Source organism: Triturus cristatus, chromosome 3_2 (assembly GCF_964204655.1).
Source record: "Triturus cristatus chromosome 3_2, aTriCri1.1, whole genome shotgun sequence".
NCBI lineage: Eukaryota > Metazoa > Chordata > Amphibia > Caudata > Salamandridae > Triturus > Triturus cristatus.
Window position 1 is genome coordinate 57,224,983 of NC_140584.1, and position 16,783 is coordinate 57,241,765.

Genomic DNA, 16,783 nt, shown 5'->3' on the forward strand with positions numbered 1-16,783 from the left:
TTCTTATCTTTATGGGGCCATGTGTTTAAACACATGGCCCCATAAAAACAAGAGATCCGGCTGCAGCACGGTCCTCCTTCACTTTCTGGACCGCGCTTGTTATGCTAAGCAGCACACTCGTAAACGTCCCCGAGCCGGTGACATTTACTCCGAGGGCCTCGTTAAGGGCCTTTATTTGTTTTGTTTTTGGCCTTCTTTCTCTTCTCGCCCCTGACTTTTGGTTCTTTTGTCTTGGGGTCTGGGCGAGGGTTGCGCTCCCACCGGAAATGCCATTCTGCGTTAATCACCATTTGCCTTTCTATAGAGTTTGCTTTCGCCGTCTATCAGCTTCGAAGCGTTTTAAAAATCATTTCTTATCATGAACCAAACTCATTAATAATATTTTACTGACCCGAATAGCTGAAAGGTTACGTCATCCAGGTCTTGGTTATAACCAGTTTAATGTGAATGCACCAGATTTCAGCAGCAGGTGCTTAAACCTGCTCAGCTGTCTCATCCAGTTTCTAGAATCCAAAGTTGGCACCGTCACATACGTCGAGCTATTTTTGTGGGTGAGCGGGATCCTGTTAATTTTTTTTTGCGTTTTCCTTTAGAAAAACGTTGTAATGCTACACGTTACAGGGCAATGGCGCTGTGTTGCCATTAGGAAGGTCTCGTTGCGCTATCGGTTATCCAACACTTTCGCACATTGGTCTGCACCAATGTCAGGGCGGCAGACCAGAGCTCCTTTTCACAGCTCTGTCTTCCTGCGTTGCTTCCCCTACGCCCCAAAAGTTCCCTTCCCCACATTTATAGGTCTGACATTAGCCAAGACTTGGCTTTCACTCAGGGCACATGTCCTAAACAAGCATTAAAAATGCAATAGGTTTCGCCTTTCATTAAGTTGAAGCCATTTGCTTTGCTATACAATACCATTAGCAAAGCAAATGGCGTTAACTTAATCAAAGGCGAGACCTATTGCATTTTCAATGCTTGTTGATCCTGTGATGAGTCTTGCAGCAGAGTTAAGTGAGGCCCTTAATGGGGCTGTTGTGGATCTGGGCAGCCAGCGTTTCCATATTTACAGTTTTTACAAATATGAAAACTTTTTCTCCACTGACACCACCATAAAAAAGAGTTTACTGGTCAACAAGGGGCTTCCTAAATGGATATAATTGCTATGTTTAATTTGGTCAATACACAATATTTTTCTTTGTTGTTTCAGGGACACAAGATTTTTTTGCATGTTATAATGATAAAGATGCTCAAAGAATAGCACATTATCTTTTTAGCTGAACTGATTTTAAGTGAAGCATAGATGACTGCAAGGTAAATCCTTTTAGTTGGAGTAACCACAATTATCTAATGTTAAATTTCAGCCCCCTCTTCCCTTTGAGTTTTTTTAGGATAGTTTTCCCATGAAGACGAAAGGTCACCCATCAGGGCTTTTGCCTTAGACGGAACAAGATCGACCACTTTTTGAATTACCAAAAGGTTGATCCATACTGTGTTCTCTAAAAGCCAGCTGTTTGAATGAGGATGCAGATTGTTCTGCCATTTTAGAATCCTTGAAATCACTCACTGGATGCGTTTCCTCTTCTCTGAGGGCTCAGCCTCTTTTGGATTTAGGTAATAAATGGAGAGATCGTTAAAGCATTGCCTATTGCACTCAACATTCAGCTAGAATTTGGGACGAAGTGGTAAATTGTAGGAAGACCTATAAAGCCTGCATTATGAATTGGAGAAGGGAAAAAAATTGAAGCTTCTGTCAACGAAAACTCCCAAGATTTCTAGAAGATTGTACAAAAAACTTACCAGTTACCCCAGATGCTATCAGGACATTGAAAGCTAACATCTCTGCTGAAACTTGGCGACAACATTTTACTTCTCTTTTTGACTCTAATATCACTTGTCTACGTTTTTCGACCTTTTCCTCTAAGGATTTTATAAAACTGTTCTCAGTAGAGTAGGTTATTGCAGAATTAATGGCTTGCACCAATAAGAAGACCCTTAGACCTGGTGTGGGTTTTATTGGATATTTTTTTTTTAATTCATTTTAAATATCTGGGTCCCCCTTTTAACTAAAATATTCAATAATGCTTCATATTTTTCAATAATAGATTCTTGGAACACAGTTATTGTGGTTTCACTCTTTAAAATGGGTGGCAGGGACGAGTATAAGTATCACAGCCTAATATTGCTGATACATTAATCTTGAAGACTTTTAAAGAGTACTTCAGATGTGCCTGCACTCATGGGGAGTCAATAATGATATTTTTGTGGAAACTTAATACAGTTTCAAGCAGGGATTAGCCACCATAGAGCTTAAATCTCTATTTGCTAGTTAAAAAATATGCTTCTTTAGCTGCACACCTACTGTTCGCACTTTACTTTAACCGTTTTGGTAGTGCTTTGGTTGGAACTCATCGGGATAGATCCAGGATTTTTAAGAAACGTATCAAAGTGCTCCTATATGCAGAACATGGCTTCCTTCAGTATAGAACCGCATAAGGCCTTGTAGAGATGATTTCAAAGGATGGGGTGTATATGAAGGACATTGACCTGATGACTAATTTAACAAAGCTCATGTAATGTCACTTCATCCTAAAAATGTAAAACTAAGCAATACATGCATGGGTAACTCTTTGGTCAGTGAGGTGAAGGCCTCTCACTTTCATGTATTGCTCTTTTGTTGTAAGCTGACGTGTGCAAACTTCTTTAATAATATGGAAATTTGCTTCAAGCAGACTCAGGGTGCAGTCTTCAGTTTTGTAGATAGATTAGGTCATAGACCTTTGGCACAGATGTTAACACTTTACAACATGAGGGGCCAGATGTACGACCCGTTTTTTGCGGTCACAAAAGGGTATTCAACCATTCGCACCCCTTCCCCTCTGTGAATGGGTGCGGAAATATATTTTAAGAGGAGGCAGTGGTCTTAAAAAATGAAACAGAAAAGTTTAATTTTTCATTTTTAAATGCATCTCATTTTCCTTTAAGGAAAACGGGCTACATTTTTTTTTTAAACTGCTTTACGTAAAAAGAAGTCCCAGACATGGTGGTCTACTCACCCCAGCAGGCCAACATCCCGGGGTGTGCTAACTGTTCCCAATGGGGTCGCAAATTGCGCTTGCCTCGTGAATATTGATGAGGCATGCAATTTGAGACCCCATTGGGAATCACTAACAATGTCTGTGACACTGTTGTACATTGCATTTTGCGACTCGCAAAATGCAAGCGTCGTACATCTGGTCCAAGATGTATTCCTTCTGTAACATATGGAATACAAATCTGTCAGGTTTCCAATGTAACCTGCCTTCTGAGCATGTTAAAGAGTTTGTTGAACTTACCACAATCTAGTCTTTTAGTTATTTTACAAGATAAGTGGGAATTGAGTAGGTTGAAGAGCTCATAAAAATTGCACAGATTTTGCTTTGGAATTCTAATTGGAGTAACCCAGCAGCTAAACTGAACAGGGAAATTAAGACTGCCTGTTTCTTGGCTATTGGTATAAACTCCCTTGGCTAAAATGTGCATAGGAAGTCGTTTTAAGATGGGTCACCCCAGTTTATTTGGTAAATTGAGACACGTTGTACCAACTTTTATTTTACAGCAATGTCTTTATTGGTTTCTCAAGTACAACAGAAATGTGCAGCATGCAAGATCATATTACACCATAGGTTTACCAATGCATTGATGCGGCGGTGGGGTCGGTCACTAATAGGTGGGCATGCTTCTAGGTGGCAGTAACTGCTGTTGTGTGGATAGCGTGGAGGGGCGGGGGCAGGCTGGGGCGAATGGATGACAAAAACACATAAAATATATTTAAAAACACTTACCTGCTCTATCACACCCCTCTTCACTGCAGTCACAGTCTGCCAGAGTCCACTGCGGCCAATCCTGGCGCTGCTTTCGTGCTGATGAAAGCAGTATAAGGATTGGCCTGAGCGCCGATGATTTGCACTCCCAATTAGACAGGGAGCCTGTCCCTAGTCTCTCCAACTGGGGACCGCATCTCGGGTTGGATAGAGCTTCAGTGGGCATGACGGTTTGGCCGGCCTTAGACACGCGGTTAGACCGTCATGCGCACTGAATAGCAGTGCAAAACACTCCACCACCAGCCTGTCATCCCTTTGGCCCCGCCCTCAAGCCTTGGCGCTAGAGCAAAAATAAAACAATGATAAACAAGTGTTTATTATCGTTTTATTTTATTTATTTAAATTTTTTGGGCTGCTGGCAGGTGAGGTGAAGATCCTCCACCATAGTGGAGGAGCCGTTGCTGTTAGGTGGCTGCATTAATGGGGAAAACCAGCCCTTCCCGGGGTGGGTGGGTAGTATGATGGTTATAACCAAAACAGGTCAAGGGATACCTGGGGGATGAAGGAGGTGGGCAGTCGAAATGCAGCTGAGTGGGGAGGGTGGTGTGGAGCATGCAGTGGTCATCGTGTAGTCAAAATAGGCATAGCACCCTGTAGAAAACCACGAGGAGCCAATACTGAAGATATCAATATAAGAGGACTTTATTTCAATCTCTCTTAGGGTACAACAAGTTTCTCTTTCTGGCGTGACTGTCTTTCCTTTCTTCGGTTTGGGGATGACGTATGGCGTCCGGAGTCCCTCCTCTTCTCCCGCGGTCAGGTACAGACAGTCGTCGTGGAGAAAACAAAAAAAACAAGAAAAAAAAAAGAAACGGGTTTCACGCTTGTGTTCTCAGCACACGGTAAGATAGGGGGCAGGGTGTGAGGGAGTAACACCGGGACCGCCACCATGGGGTAGTGAAAAAAAAACGTATAACAGGGTTGTTTAATATGTCAGACTCGTCCCTCATTATCAAGGACCCTAGCGCCCGTGTCCCCTTTCTTCAACCACCCCCGGATTCGGGCCCGTACCTCAGGGAGCCACACTCCTCCAGGAGTGTGGCTGGCGTGCTCGTGGTACCGGATGTGGTCCGGCTCCCTTTCATGGAGGTCGGCTTGCTTCCTCGGGGCGGGTTCCGATTCCGCTGGGTCGTTATTTCCCACAAAGGTCGTAAGGGGGTCTTCTTTCTTCGGCTCGTCTGCTGCTCCACCGGACGCTATGTAGCCTTGGCTCCAGAAGTACGTGACTTCCTTCCGGGTTGTGACATCACTTAAGAGGTATTCTTCTTCGCCATCCGGGCTGCCTATTGGATCATGTGACCCAGTCACATGGACTGGGGAAGCTGCAGAATTATAGGGACCTCTACAGTCCAGTCTTTGTATGTCCCTCGGCGACTGCAAGTGAAGAACAGGAGAAACATAAGGGGGTAGCTGATCACTGTTCTCTTCCTCCTCTAGCGCTTGGACAGGCACTTTGTGACACACCCAAGGTGTGGGGGTTGGAAGCACGTGTGTTCCATTCTCAAGATATAAATGAGCAGTGGGCGCCATCAGCAGAAGAATCTCTTCTCTGTGTAAGAGAGCTTGTCAGATAAGTGTTCCAATGTCAGGATCTGTAGAGTTTGCGAGACCATTACACAAGTGGGGGGTGGTTCCTTTAATTTCTAATACAGTGCAAGGAGCTTTTTTTGCCGCCCCAGTCATATGGCGCATGTGCCCAGTCCGTCTGTCTCATGCCCTCAAGGGTAGTAGGTTTCATGATCAGGGTAACGGGGTCTGGTGTCATGGGGTATCCCAAGTCTCCCTTAATATGCCCAAGGATCTCCTTCCAGTATGTCTGAATTACAGAGCACGACCACCTGACATGTATGGATATGACTGTATCCTTGTGGCACCACCAGCATGTCTTGGGGGTGTGAGGATATAGGCAGGATAACCTGTTGGGTGTCAGGTGCTATTGGAACATCCTTTTCAGGGCCATTCTCTATGCAGGATACTTTTGTGGGATTCGGGCATTTCCCTCTAGAGCTTGTACAGCTGTTTATTTGCGAATGTGTGGCCCAAGTCCTTCTCCCAGTGGGCCCGGAATGTGGTTGTTGTTCAGGGTTTAGAGTCCTGTATTGCAGCATAGGTGAGCGAAATGAGTTATTTGGTGCCACTGAAAGACCGGACCACCCTCTCTAAGGGAGTGAGTGAACACATTGCTGCCTGGATGTTTGGAGGGGATGAGGTCCAGCACCGTAATTGGCAGTGTTGGAGATGGGAGGTCTCCGTGATCTGATAGTCGTGTTTCCATTGCTCAAGGGATTTGATAAGGGGGCCCTGAAATAGGTCACTAAGCATCCTACAATCCCCCCAGACAAAACCCTAATGATCTGGGGGTCAAACGTGAGTGAGAAATCTGGGTTGCCGAAGAGTGGGGTATTGGGTGAGGGAAAGGTTGTGACTCCCCTCTTAGTGGCCACCAGTCCCAAATCCAGAGAACAGTTTGGGTGGGCATGACTATGTAACACTCTTGTGGTATTGCTGTTTCCGCAGCCCTGCCAGGTCCCATACTGACTGTCATGCCACCATGCAGTCCATGTGTAGCCACGTTTTTTGAGATCCTCAAGCTGCCAATTATGAAATCACTCAGAGACACTGGCGTAACACAGGCCCCCGCATCCCCCGTGGTGCGGGGGGCCCGAACCGCCAGTGGACCCCCTCAGTACCGCACTTCACCCGGAGAGCTCCAGATTGAGTCCAGAGGGGGCCCCTCTTCGTACCGTGCAGGGGGGACCCCTCAAGTTACGCCACTGTTCAGAGGGGTACTGCCCAACAATAATCATTCAAGTTAGGGAAGGCCAATCCACCCCTAACGGACGGGAGCAGTAACAGCTTGAATGGCCAGCCACTTGGATTTAATTCAGTCCTCAAGGTTGGGTGTATTGGTGAGGCCCATGTATCGGATGGTCTGGAGGTGGCCAAGTAGGGCGCCCAGGATGTTGAGGTTCAGGATCTGGGATTTCTCCTTGTTTATTTTAAAACTGGAAGCCCTCTCAAAGCTGTCCAGTGCCTGGACCACCACTGGGTCAGACAGGTTGAGGAGATCCCTGAGATTTCTGGAGTGTCCCTAATCTGTATGGCAAATGGCTCTACAACAAGATTGAAGGGGGGAGGAGATAGTGGGCACCCCTGTCTTGTGACTAGTTCTATCCTAAAGGGAGGGGATCACTGGATTTTGAGACACATGCATGTGGCCGGGGAGGAGAAGGGTGCTATGATCCTGTTGCTCATCTTGGGTCCCAGCACGATTTTGTGTAAGACCGCTGTCAAGAAGGCCGAGCTGACCTGGTCAAACGCCTTCTCCATGTCCAAAGACAGAAGTAGGGATGGGATCTCTTCCTGTTTCTGCACCTTTTCAATCAGGTGAGACAGGCATCAAACGTTATCCAATTACCTAGCAGGTAAGGATAAACCCACTTGGTCTGGGTCGACCAGGCTGGGCAAGAGGGGTCTAGTTGACGAGCTAGGATTTTAGTGTTATGGTATGTTATGTAGATTTGTATGGCACAGCTTATCACCTGTGAGGGTATCTAGGCATTGGAGCAGGAGCATAGGTGCATGAGGTGCTCCTAGCTAAACATCCAGGTCTTCAGCTTCTTGCGGAAGTTGAGGAGTGGAGATGCGGTTCTGATATGCAGAGTGAGATTTTGTCCAGCTTTTGGCTGTGATGAAGAAGAAAGTGCAACCTCCTGTCTTGCTTCTGTGAATGTGGGGGATTCATGCAAGGGAGAGAGAGGTGTAGCGTAGATGTCTGGAGGGTTGGTAGAGTTCGAGTCAGTCGTTGAGCTAGGCTGGTCCTTCAGTGTGGAGGGCTTTGTAGACGTGCATGAGAAACTTGAATTTGCTGTTTCTTGTTGGGAAGCCAATGCAGATCCACAAGGTAGAGAGTGATTTGTTTGCTTCTGGGGATGTCTAGGATGAGTTTGGTGGCGATGTTCTAGATGGTTTGGAGTCTTTGTGAAACCATGCATCTAGTGTGTGTGGGGAGCCATTAGAAAATTTTACAAAGCATTCTGATGGTGTGGCAGGAGGATGCAATTACAGCTTTTACTTGTTTGTTCCTAGAGAGCTTGTTGTCAAGGATGATGCTAAGGTTTCCGGTGTAGTCTGTGGGGGCTTGCCGTCCTTGTTAAGCAGTGCTATTGGCCGGTATGACGCACATTTATTGGTGTCATTCCCAGGTTTCAGGATGAGTATCAGCTCGGCTTCGCAAATTGTAGGGGTTAGGCCAGTGGTCATGGTAAAGAATTTAATGAGTGGAATGAGGTAGTCCTGGAGTTGTGGCAGGAAGAGTTTGTAGAATATGACGAGGAGGCATAGGACCCCGGGGTTTTCCCTGTTGCGACTACCTGGAGTGCTTCACGCATCTCAGACAGATCTATCAGGGACCTCAAGGAGGTCCTGGTGAGTGAAGGACAAAGGAGCCCAATCACATGTGGGTTGGTACATGTGTATATCTTGGGGGGTTTCAATTCCCCACTGGTAAATGACTTGATAAAACTCTTGGAATACTTTTTTGTTTTTTCCAGTTCCCTGGTAGCCCCTGTTCCCTCTTGCGTTTCAGTGCGGGTTATGTGGGCTGACGCTTGATGGATTTTACAGTGCAGCATACACTTTACAATTTTAAATTTGTAATGCTGCATACAAATTCATTGTCTTATTATGTACAAATGTGTCTGATCAAACACCATTTAACAACTTGTATTGCACAAAACATGATGACACATAGAGCACTTAAAATACCTTAATACCATTACATTGTTGCTTGACCATCATTTTGCATTTGTTTACATGCTCTACGTTCTCAAATCTTGTAATTAAGCACCTTACTACAAGCCTATATACGTCTTAGTGGCTCCATTGTCTACACCTCTTCTGAGGTTATGCAACTATCTACTTGTATTACATCATTGCGGAGGTCAAATGCCACTCTGTTTATGCCCTGCAATTGGCATATAAGCAGTTTTGCACCCAAGTACGTTTTCTACCTTGGGCCAATACCATTAAAGAGAGACACATATCCTATAGTGATTGTTACCCCTTTCAATATGGCCGACTTAGGACAGCAGTCTAGCTGTGCGGCCTAATTAAACGCGTTCTTCTGTGCATTACACTTTTAGAAAGTTGGCATTTTTTTGCTGTAGCCATTTGGTGCCTGCAGCCTGTCTCTGGGTAACATGAGTTTGTATAGTAGACAGCTGGGCTTTGTGTATTCCTCCTGGACAGTCACACACAATGGGGAGCTTATGCGTGACTGAATGGGCCCTCACTGTCAGAATGGGAGGGAGAAGCGGGGCCAAGCCCTACTTCCACTTGAATAGGCTGTGTCATGTTTCCACACAAAGGGCTGCATGCCCCTTGTAGTTAGTCTGGAAAAGGCATGCTTCTAGAAGCTTCTCCCCACTTCAAAGGCACAACTGGGTATAAATACTGGACCTCAGACACCACCACTTCAGTACACTTACGGACCTGTGGATACTGTGCCTGGAAGAAGGGCTGCTGTGTTGCTGAAAGGACTGCCACTCTCCTGGACTGCTCATCTAAAGGACTGCTGCCCTGTTGTGCTGGCCTGCTGCCTTATGCCTGGGTGAGAAAGACTGGACTTGCATCTCTTGAACCCAGAACCCAGAGTGACTCCAATGGCAAGTTCTAGTTAGCTGGCCTCCTGATCTGAAGCCTCAGAGACACAACAGGCTTCCAGCAACCTTCACCTGCACCTGGACTCTCCTATTTGTGAGTCTACCCTGCCAAGTGGTGCAACACCACTCCTGGACATTTGGAAGGGGACATAAGGTACTGTGCCTCTCTCTGTGAATCCAGCAGAACTGATACATGTCCTCTGCTGTCTGGCGCTACCCCAGGGAGAACTGACATATCTCCGCTGCTGCATGGATTGGACCCGACGCAAAGACCCTTATCGTCTCACCACCCCATCGGAAAAACTACTGCGCGACGCATCCTCGGTGCAGAGCCTCACATCCCTTGAAAACGGCAGACTCGTTAACAGTGTCGGACAGTGCAACACAGCCTAGCACCTCCTCAAAACTGACCCATCGCCCCCCACTGTTTACCGCAAACTCGGTGCCGGACTTCGCATTGCTAGCCCCATTGGTGGGATCCTCAGCTTGGACACAGGCCCTTGCATTGCAGCCTTGCTGCATCTCGGAAATGATGCACCGCATCAGCTGCGCAACGCATCTTCGACTTGGATCCTTGCAGCACACTGCAAACCATGATTTAAGGTACTTTGTTCACTACACCTAACTGGGTCCCTGTAGCCAGCCCGCTCTCCATCGTAGTTGGCCTGAATTTGTGACTTTGTTCCGGCCAGGCACAACCAAATATCCACAGTTGGCACTGTAGGAAGGTGAATATCTGACTATGGTTACCCCCAACTTTTTTGCCTAGTGTCTAGTTGGTTTTTCGACTTAGTTGGCCTGAGATCCTGCCATTCAGGGTCTCAGGCTGTCTGCTCTCTCTGTAAAATGGACTCCATGTACCCTAGGTACATACCCAATTGGTAAGGATCACCTTATTGGCCCCTGTAACAGTGTACTCCAGGTACCCAGGGCATAGGTGTATCCAAGGCCTACCAGGGGCTGCAGCATGTATTATGCCACCCCTGGCCTGACCTCCCTATTTTACACAACTGGCTGATCACTCAGCTGGGGTAAGTTGGTGTAATCACCTCTTACTTAGATATAGTATACCTATATCTAACCTATATGGACACATGGTAACCTATCAGTCACTCCTATGGCAGGCCTTAACAATCCTGGAGGCAGAGTGCTTGGTTTCATGTGAGATGGTGCTCTGGCATGAGCTGAGCCTGTCTGCATTTTCGGAACAACGTCCTTTAGCTGTTTCATGATATTGCCATACCATATACTCTTAAGTGCATTATGTACCTCGCGGTCAAATGCTAACTCTGGTTTGGCTTTATCAAAACATGTCGAGTAAGGTGTCATACGATTTGGAATACTACCCCCTCGCCAATTATGGCGACGGGGGTAGCATTCCACCCTTCTAGAGGGACACGACATGTACCCAACCTGAAACCCGGGTAAAGTTAAACAGAGCCTCAGCATCACAAAATGGATGCTGCCACCACAGACAAAAGTCTGCCCTCCTGCTGCTGGAAGTCCTTCCAGCTTGGGAGGTTTGGACAAAGGGTTTCCTGCCAGGGGAGGTGCTAGCACCACCCCAGACAGGATTTTGTGTAGTGGGTTAGGGAGGGCTGAATAGATTGAGACATGCCTGGGGCACACAAGGTGTCCCTGTGCATATGCCAGTTCAAACCGGAGCTGGGGCTCTCCAGCCCCAGTCCTGGTGCGAAACTGGACAAAGGAAAGGGGGTGTAACCACCCCCCTTCCTGGTCCCACCCAGAGGAGGGACCTAGCAGGTAATCCGGCCCCTAGATTTGGAATAAGAGTAGGAGCTGTGTCCCAAGACTTCCGATCATCCTGAAACTCGACTTTAATAAGAAGAACTACTGGACTTCGACGTTCTGTTGCACAGAAGACTGAAGAGAATCTGCCTTGTGGCCAAGGAGTGACCACCCTGTGAATACAGGCACCATCCAGCGACTCAACGACTGCTTTGCCGCCGCTTCCTGCCGAAGACCGAGCCCAGAGCCCGATAAGACCCAGACTCCCAGACATCTCTAAGCCAGATCCACAGTCCCTGCAAAGAAGAGACCCGTGGAGGCATCGAGAGACGTGGGACTGGCCATCTTGGAACGTCCTTGAAAAGCTGACTGCGCAGCACCAGAGGCATCCTCAATGCTGTGCTTTGGGCCCTGAGAAGCCCCAACACCGAGCAGCATTTGCACCAAAGACCAGCCCTCCAGCGTTCACGAGATCTGCGTGGGGCCCTTTTGCTTTTTGCCACTCGACGCGTCATCCCGGTTACTGGTCCGTTGGCTAGTGGCCATCTTGGCGACGAAAACTACGAATAACACTGCTGGTCTGGTTGCTCCAGACTGGCCCTTGCTCCTGTGAAAAGGAGCAGCCCCTCTGACCTTGCTGGTCAGAGCACCAAGCTTTCCTCAACTCCTGCGTGGCTTGCATTAGCCAAGGCCTGTTTGCTCCGATCAAGAAGCCGACACCGCCATCAGCTAGAGCCTTTGTGGGACAGCTCGTGAGTGACTCCTGGACATCGTCGACCTCTTCACTTCCACGTGGCTGCAGAGACAAGCTTCCTTTCTTCACCTGTTTGCACCCAACATCGCCTGGTTCCTTCCTGGTTCCACGTCGGTCACTGGCTAGAGACTTTGAACACTGTCCCCTCTGCTTACAGGTCCTCTACTCTTCAGATCCACCCTTGGATCCACCAGAACTCTTCTTGCCTGGCCGCCTGCAGCATCTTCATCTTCAGGCTCCATAGACCTGCACGACAAAACCAGACGCACTTTGACCCCTATGCACCCGCTTCCTGTGGGTGAGGTAACGCTGGCACTCCGGTGCTCCTAGGTAGAGAAACATCTCTAGTGTCTAGGTTTCAAGTTGTTAGGTTCTAGTCCATCCGGAAGACTCCCTTTGCTTTAACTTTATGACTTTTACGCATCCATTGAAATCAATAGGTGCACGTGTGTGACTTTTAACACTGCACGCGCATCCTGTGGGCCTCCTGGTCACTGACTACAGTTAGCTCCTTGTCGAACCCGGCGATTCCCAAGGCCCTAGGCCTTCTTTCCTTTCTATTTGTGGTTCTTATACCACTATTTTAGATTATGGTTTAGCTGCCCACCTGGCCCATCCATAATTGTGCAACTTTTGTATATTTAAACACTGCCTTGTTTTAACGAATGTGCTTCTGTGCTCATAAAGAGTATAGGGGATACTTTTAAGTAAATAAATACATATATATTTTGAATATATATCTGTGTGGTGTCCTTTCATTTGGTATTCAAGGAGGTTACATGTGGTAAAACAGCTGGCTCCACATGCCCTCAAGAGTTTAGCCTGCAGACTGCACTGTCCACGCTACCACTAGGATAGCTGGTCTATCAAGGTTGACTTCAACCACCACCATAAGGGTTGCTTGGCATGGTACAAGGTGATCACTAGAATTAGTGAGCAGCATATACCAGGCCAACTTCTCACAGGCACTTTGTGATGTTTGGTGCTATTTTCACTAAAATCTTTCAAATTGCAACACTCCGGTTCTACTAAAAGATCTATTTTTCTAACTTGATGTGGGGACCTTTTTGTGTGGTGGTTGCACTTTAATACTGAGTGAAGCATTGCAAAAGTACTTTACACATTTCTTCTAAGTTAAGCCTGACCGCTCTCTGCCAAACTACAAGAGGGTTGAGCACAGGTTAATTTAGGGTTGGCTTGTGCCTCACCCTGACAAGGATTGAGGTTGCTGCTTGACAAGGGCTCACTCCCCAGTCAACCAACAACCAAATTTCTTACAACTGGGTCTCACAAGCTGTTGGGTTTCAGACACCGTTGCGTCTGGCCCCAGGGAGGCTGAGGCCCAGTGACCAGGACAGCTCCCTATCGACGTGGTTTGATATAGAGATGTCTGACATTGCCACGGAGCCCATGCGTTGCAGAAGCAAGTGAGACACAAGCAGGTGGTTGATTCAAGAATATGAATAGTGTACACGAGAGGAGTAGGAGTAGTCTCTGACAACCAGGTGTAAGTAGCAGTATGCATCCACCAGGCCTAGTTCAGTAATTTCCTTTCTGAGGATGACCTGCAACGACCGCCAGCAACACCTCAAAATCTCCCCCTCCATCATGGACTTCCGAGGCTCTGCCAAGACACCAGGGTAGGAGCAGTTTGAGTGCAGTAGGGACCACCGCTAGGTCAAAGCTAGAATGTATGGAGTCCCAGGGGAACGGGCCAAGGGTGGCAAGTTGAGCCCTACTGAGTGCAGGGTGGTTGATTGTGTGGCAAGACGTCTTAACTGTTGTTGGGGCAGCCAAGCCGAACAGCACCGTATAACGCCCCCTTCCAACGCGCGAGTGGCCCCTCGTTGCAGCAGGCCTTCAAAGAAGACCACGTCCTCTGTGACTTTGGGGTGTTGGCCCCTTCTCCAAACCCTCGCGCTGGAGCTGATTCAGCAGTCGCTCACCTCCGGGGGCCGCCCATGTATTAGGTGGCCCACCAATATCCTCTCCACAGTAGTGCTCTGATCTTAGGTGAGGCTGACACCTCCCCCAGCATGGTCGATATGCCCTTAGTGACATCTCAGGAGTGCGAGTTTGATGGGGAGTCCATCATCGGCATCATGGGTCGATGCGCTGTCGTGTTGTGGTGGCTCCCTGGATCCACGGGGTCTGTCGCAGTCTTCGGCAGCAGGGCTCCTCCTCTGTCGTGCCAGGGGAAGTCTCCCGGATTGGCCCAGGCATGACAGGCAGCATGGCTGAGGCCCCAGTGCAGATTCTCAGTGAGGGCCTGCAAGGAGAGACACCAAGATGGCGGGTGGCACCTCGCGGCCGCACAGGCCACCTTTGGATGCATCGGACAGTGTCCTATATTGCAGCCTGTATGGGGTCACCCACAGGTCTGGGTCTCCCCAAAGGATTTCTGGTGTCTCCCGGGACAACAGTGTGCCAAGAAGGAGTGCTGTTGGTGGAAGATGAAGACGAGCTTGGAGTGGAGAAGTGCAAGACGTGTCTCATTCCATGCCCGCTAGGCAACACCCCTGCCCCCAAGAAGAGTTTTTTTTATTTATTGTTTTGTTTATTGCCATTTCAAGGAATCATACAGCTCTAAAGAGCAGGTGGATACTTGGGGGTTGGGGGAGAGGATGGGAGGGGTGCGGGCGGACAAAGGGAAGTACATAGGTTGATATTTAGGCATAATCAATGGCCGAGAGAATCCTTCTGCATGCTGCATCTCGTCTGGCTTTGCGATTACTGGTTAACAGTTGGTTTTTCCCTGGGAGTCTACTTTTTCCTTTGGTAGTCACCGATTCCCCCAAGTTTGTAGATGTGCAACTGGGTTCTTATTTCCTCCGCTTCTCCCATTTCAACCCAGTCCACCGCGGCCCAGGTTCCTAATTGCTGCCCCCTATTTCTTCAGACTTAGCGGTCTCATTGTATTAAAAATGACAGAGGTGGTTGCCTGATTTCCTGGGGTTGTGACACTAACGGCATCATTTCCCACTAAGCAGCTAATTGATCTTGGCAGTAAGCTGCATCTCGCAGCCAGTGGTCCACTTTTGGTACAGTTCTCCCCCCCAATGTTTAGCCACCTGCCACTCAGCTAGTAGGAGGAGTATTGCAAGCAGTCGTTTATATTCTTGTGGCTCTTCCTTAACATATCCCAAAAGGCTGACTGTCAGTGTCGCTGTCTGTGCTGTGGTGTGTCCCGTAATTTGTTGGAGGGTGTGATGTACTGCTGTCCAATAATCTGCAATTTTGGGACATTCCCAAGCCAGATGCATAAAGGAGGCCTGAGATAACAAGCAGCGTATACAATGGGACTCCTCCCCAATCCCGTTTGGTGCAGCTGTGTGGGTGTGCTGTGTGGGTGTGCGGTATATTCTATGGAGGTACTTGAAGTGTATGAGGCACAGTCTGTAATTGGGGGGGGCCTCTGTCTGCCCACAGCAGTACGCCCATTGTTCCTCTGTTATAGAGAGGGTAGTGTCTGCTGCCCACTGGGCATAAGCTCTCAGGATGCACATTGGCGCTCTATTCTGCATAGTGGTGTATAGCCGTATTGTCAATTTGTGGCACATTGTGTCAGTTAATAAGTGTTCTAGGGCATCTAGGGTGGGCGGGGGTTCTGGGAAGGTGGTGTGTAGCGTTTTGCTGGCAGCTCTAAGTTGTTAAAATATGAGGATGTCAGTGACAGATCACTGGCCAGCATTCAGTGGCCAGGAGGGGGGGGAGGAATTGTCCCTCTGGGTACAAGTCGGCAAACGTGCGCAGCTGTCTCCGGCATGCCTTAGTTTTTGAGTTAGAGTCCGTCAGTGCTGGTATCAGTGGGTTATTAATTATCAGGATAGAGGGGGCGTAGAGGCATGGGAGTCGGGCCCGACGTTTAGGCCGTCCCATGCCCATTTCTTATAGTCGTAGTGGTCTCTGTGCGTGTGCGTCTGTATGGGTGATATAGCGCCATGGGCAGGGGGGTGGGTTGTTCTATGTCTGCCTCCACTGCTACGTGTGGGATGTAGCCATTAGACATATTGGGCCTGAGCACACAATGCATATAGTGCCATGTCTGTGGCATTTAGTCCACCCTGCAATATCGGCTGTTAAGTCAATGTATGTAGAGCCATATATTCTAGACTTCAGCTAATGGGCAAGGAGTTAGACGTAATTATAGTAGCAAGAGGAACAAGGCAGGGATGCCCATGCTCCCCAATACTATTTGCTCTTCTAGTTGATTCTTTTATTGAACGGATTTTAAGGAATCAAGCAATTATCCCGGCCCTTACAAATTGGTTTGAAAAAAAATACTAGCTTACACGGATGGTATTGGGGTAATAACATCTAATCCAGAGATAGCTATAAATGAACTGGAATCCATGGCTGAAGTGTATGGGTGAGAGTCAGGGTATCTGTTGAATAAAACCAAGACACAGATAATATGCACAGACAACATCGCTTTTCAGGCTACTCGGCCAGTAGCCATTGCCACATATCTGGGGGTTAAGATTATTCCAAATGTAGAAATGATCACTCAAATTAATTTTGATCCGCTGATCAACAAGATGGCAACTGGCTTAAGGCATATGAACTCACTACATTTGACCATCATCGGGAGGATTAATGTCCTGAAGATGGTAATGTTGCCTAAGATTTTATATCTGTTCAGGGGGCTTCCAGTGGAAATCGAAGGATCAATGATAAAGACGCTAGATTCTATTTTTAGTAACATTTTTTGCCAGTAAGCTCCAGAGATCCCTGAAATTTCTCACCCTGCCTCAAATATG